The sequence below is a fragment of the Limanda limanda genome, chromosome 18 (assembly GCF_963576545.1).
Source record: "Limanda limanda chromosome 18, fLimLim1.1, whole genome shotgun sequence".
NCBI lineage: Eukaryota > Metazoa > Chordata > Actinopteri > Pleuronectiformes > Pleuronectidae > Limanda > Limanda limanda.
In genome coordinates, this window is record NC_083653.1 from 1,748,752 (window position 1) to 1,753,751 (window position 5,000).

At 43.7% G+C, this 5,000-nt stretch overlaps 1 protein-coding gene across 1 annotated transcript in view; it reads left to right on the plus strand.

Moving 5' to 3' along the window:
• Positions 1 to 5,000, plus strand: part of cnksr3 (cnksr family member 3) — a 26,355-nt gene that overhangs the window by 4,413 nt on the left and 16,942 nt on the right. The gene's annotated exons all lie outside the window — the stretch shown is intronic.

Genomic DNA, 5,000 nt, shown 5'->3' on the forward strand with positions numbered 1-5,000 from the left:
TTTAAATCAATTTCACGATTAATAACGACATGAATGAGTTTTAATGTTTGTATCTGTAGAGGTTGATAGAATTCAAGAGACGGACAGAAACCAGGCTTCAGGATTCAACTCGTCCTTCTCAGACCTTTGAAGTTGTTCTGGTCCAGGATCAGTTTGAATCGAGCGGCTTCAGGTTCGAGTTCTGGAGGCGACGCTCGTCCAACACTGATCTGCACAGCTCCTGTTGGTTTGGTTCTATAACAGAGTCAATCTGCACAGCGCTGAAGGAAGGAAATCCTCTTTCCTCTTGAATGGTGTTTGTTCGAGAGTCGCCCACCCCCGCTGCCTCGGCCTTGTGTGTCTGTGTGTGTGTGTGTGTGTGTTAAAGTGGAGCTCTGAATAGCCTCAGTGCTCCTTTCCCTCTCTTCCTCAACACGTGCCGTGAACAAGTGAATCAGAGCTTAATACAAAACGTCTTTTTCTTTCAAATGAACAGGAACAAAAAACAAATGTCAATTGAAACGGCTTCAAAGACGTTTGAACTTGAGAAATGTAAAAAGCTGAAATGAGATTGTTCAACATGAACTCGTTTCCAGAAGCTTTGAGTTCACGTCTTGTTTGTTTTGATCTTTCTCACCAATGATTAACTGGAGTGTTAACGAGCAGCTGGAGTTTCACCTGCGCCTCTTTACGAGCGACTTCCTCACGTGTTCGACCGGATAACGAAAACTTTATCTTCCTCGTGAACACTGTGACGGACGGACGGATGGAGACAGGAATTCAGAAGACGATCCGTAAATGTGACGATGAACGTTTCAGTCATTTTTATTAGAAAAGATCCGACACTGACTTTGACCTTACGTTTAAAAACGAGTTCAGACCTTTGTGAGGTTTGGTTAGAATCCTGGTGAACCCACAGGTCAGTGAAGTGAGGAATGAAGCTGTCGGTAAACAGAGAGTTTCCACCGGCGACAGAGATCCGGACTCGTCTGCAAACATCCGACGTGTCCGAGTCGAGACCACAGTCCGAGACATGAACTCCTCTCTCACCCGTGTGTAAAGCAAACTGGGCCTCTGGAAACAAACTGGAAACCAGCAACGTTTCCCAGAGATCCTCCAACAAACAGGAGGTTCTCACCCGTTTCTTATCGTACGAGTTTCACTAATCTGAGATCATTTATCTGGAGGTGTTGTTGAGGAATCACGGGAAGCAGGAGCTCGCTGGGACAGTGGAGCAGGTTCAGAGTGTCTGTGAACTTTGGTTCATTCTGTCAACACTCAGGTGGTTTCCACTCGGAGCAAAGATCCAGGTTCAAACTCACAGAGACGTTTCATCGGGAACTGACCTCAGAGCTGATTCCAGATTCATGGTTTACAACAAAAGAGCAGGAAACGATTCTGCTGGTTCCAACGTTTGATTCTGAAGATGATGATGTTCTTCATTTTTCTCAGTATGAAGCCAGATGGGAAACGACTTCTGGTTAAAGCTGCTGAACGATTCATCTCCAGTTTTAAATGTTTTTCGAATTCGTTCATATGAAGCAAATTTGACAATTTCATCAAAACCAGTCCCCTCGTCTAAACCTTCCACCAAGACACTGGTTAGAATCCAGTCACTTGTAGTTGCTGCCCAGTAAATACAACCTGGGAAAGAGATGGAAGTCTGTTCATTGTGATCTCTTGTTTGGGATCATGCTAAATATTAAAGAAACAAAAAATCCGTTTTCAGGTAAAAATATCAGAAAGAATTGTATCTCTACTGGAACAAGACGACATTTAAGACGATTACTGGACCTGACAGAGGCAACAACCATACGTTAAGATTATAATTTAGAATATTAGAATGAAATGTATGATAAATAAATCAATCAGCAGTGATCATTTCATCAGATCCAGCTGCAGCACCTGGAGGGAGGAGGAGCCTCCGGCAGCGTCTCAGCTGCTGCGTCTGTTTCACAGAGTTCTGAGTCCAGAGCCAAACCGACTGCAATGTGCAGAATGAGGAGTCTCAACTGTCACATCAATTATGGACATAACATTTTATCTCTCAGGAGAACATTGGATCCAGGAGTGGGGGGGGGGGGGGGGTGCCAGAATTATGAAGCTGAGTTGATTTTTAAAGGTTCAGGTTCATTCAGCTGGAATCAAGTATCATGTATCTATGCAAAGTGAAAACAGATCTATGAATCTATAACCTGATCCCAGTTCAGATCCGTGGCGGCTGCAGTGTTGTCGTGCTGGTTGTCGTGTGTTGTTGTGCGTTCATTAGCAGCTGATTTGGCGCTGGGCGTGACCTTTATCCGACCCTGCTGTGCCGCTCGGAGATTAGCGGCCTCCTCTTGTGTCAGTAATGTGATCCGAGCTGTCGCCAACACATTCCTGTCGGCCGCCGCCGCCGCCCGGCTGTGACCGCGGCGAGCGCAGCTTTGTGTGGAACGTGTGGCGGCGGGTTTGTCGCTGTGCAGTTCACTGGGTGTGTGTCCGGCAGCAGCTTCTGTGAGAGTCTGAGGCCGGGGGCGTCTCTCCGGGAGCAAGCAGCTGATTCCAGAACGATATCCAGCTGCAGAAACTCAAACAGAATCATTCAAACAAGTTTATCTTCATCTGGTGTTTCTGCCTCAGAGCATTTTATCATCATGTCATTTATTAGATTAATTAAACCTCTGAAAATGGGACTTTCGCTGCAGGAGATTGTTTTGAATATGATTCTGATGAAATTTATCTAAAATAAGAAACAGTTTTTGCAGCAGAAAGTTCGAGGCCTCATCAAGTAGGAGCTTGTGATGATGTCACACAAATGTTCATAGGTCAAATAACGTATAAAGTTAATACATATTTAGGTCATGTTTATATATTTAGAATTTTTTGGATCAATATCTTTTTTATTTATTGATTAAAAGGCATGTTTTATTTTGTATTTTCCTGTGGGTTAATAACTCAGAACCTTATAGCCGAGCTTTTACAGATTTTAGAAACATGAAGCGTTATGAAGATTCTACAGGAAATGACATCACAGGAAGTAAGAATACCAGCGTAGACACTGAAGGAACATTTTTATTGAGCTTAAATCAACATTGAACCGTAGTATGCAGCAATAAATCAAGTCATGATTAGATCATCTGAGTATTATTGTTTCCATTAATTTATCAATGGTTTGGCCATAAAACAAAACATCTAACCAGAGTTTGAAGAGTCGTATTTAGTCCGAATCTTTGTATTTAATTTGAGAAATGATTTAAACGAGTAATCAATCACTTTATAACTTAATCATTTCAAGCTGATACCGATTATTTCTTATTTCACAGGTAAATAATATATCCAAATCCTTTTAAAGCTATTTCCTGTAAAGCCGTGGATGATTCCTGTTCATCTTGTGAAGACGTTGAGAAGCAAACTAACTTTCTCTGTGTTGAGTTGTCACCTCAGCGGTTAGTGTGAGAGGAATGTTGTGGGTCGACCATCTGTCGTCCTGCGTGTGCGTCTCTGCTGCTCTTCACTGAGCCCCCCCACTTGTTCTCCCAGTGTTCCCAGCAGCTCAGCCATGTTGGTGCCAGTTGCTCGTGCGACTTGTTGCCGAGCGCCGAGCCGCTCCGACCATTTGGTGAACGCCTGTGTGCTGGAATGAGTTCGGTCAGAGAATAGACAAATATAAATCCCAGCAGAGCCTGAGGTCATTAAATCTTTAAATAGCTTGTTTGGTTTAATTATCCATATTAGATATTGTTACATTTTATTAGTTATAGTTAAAGACTAAAAACCAGTAAATATTCACGTGAAACACAGGATTTTAAAACAGATCAGATGTTTAAAAAAATAACTTTATCTTTAAACGCAGCTCAGTCGTGTTTTATGACAGTTTTAACTTTTAAATGTGAAACCAGAAGATGAGGTTTCATGTCTGATTTGCAAATATGTTATAAATGGACTAAATGTGCTGTAATCTTAATTTTTATTAACATATATTTTCGGTGTATATTGTTAGATGTTGTTGCAGGAAGCAGTTATTTTTAGAGGTTCCTCTCCTTGTTGTTAAAAACAGATTTTAATATGAAATCGTTTTTTTCTCACATTCTACAGAGAGAAGGAGTTTGACTCCTGTTGAAACAGATTATTATTATTGTTATTAATAACTCCAGCTCCTGTGGCTTCACACACAAAGTTCTCGGCTCTCTTCTGGAAACCGAGGAGAACCCAGAGCTGGATGTCGATGCTCTTCCATTGATCGGGCGCTGGGAACTCTTTTATCTCCCGCCGCCGTCTTCACAGAGAGGTCACAGGTCAAAGTTCAGGGTCGGACCCAGAGCGGCGCCGCTGGAGCTGGCGGTGTCTCGCCTGTGTTCACATCATGTGGTCGGTGGGATCCAGGGGGTCCAGGTCTACTGGTCTCATGTGGTCAGGGGGTCCAGGTCTACTGGTCCCATGTGGTCAGGGGGTCCAGGGCTACTGGTCTCATGTGGTCAGGGGGTCCAGGGCTACTGGTCTCATGTGGTCAGGGGGTCCAGGGCTACTGGTCTCATGTGGTCAGGGGGTCCAGGTCTACTGGTCCCATGTGGTCAGGGGGTCCAGGGCTACTGGTCTCATGTGGTCAGGGGGTCCAGGTCTACTGGTCTCATGTGGTCAGGAGGTCCAGGTCTACTGGTCCCACAGAAAGAACCCAGAACTCAACAATCCTCCATTTATCAGCTGATCATTTCCCCAATTAATCAATTATTTGTTCTGTCTAATGTCAGAAAACATCTTTAAATGTCTTGATTTGTTGAAAACACTTCCAACAATATTCATGTAGAAAAAAATCACGTCTGAGAAAGTGGAAATAACTAAAGCGATAGTTCCCGTGTGGATTGAGCTGCTGCTGGAATCGAACCTGTGGATCAGCAGAGTCAACAAGCAGCTGTTGACTCAGACTCTGTGTTTGCTGTCAGACCTGAAAGGATCATAACAGACTTTCACTGAAACTCCTCACGTGTGTGGACTCCTCCTCCTCCTCCTCCTCCTCCTCCTCCTCCTCCTCCTCCTCCTCC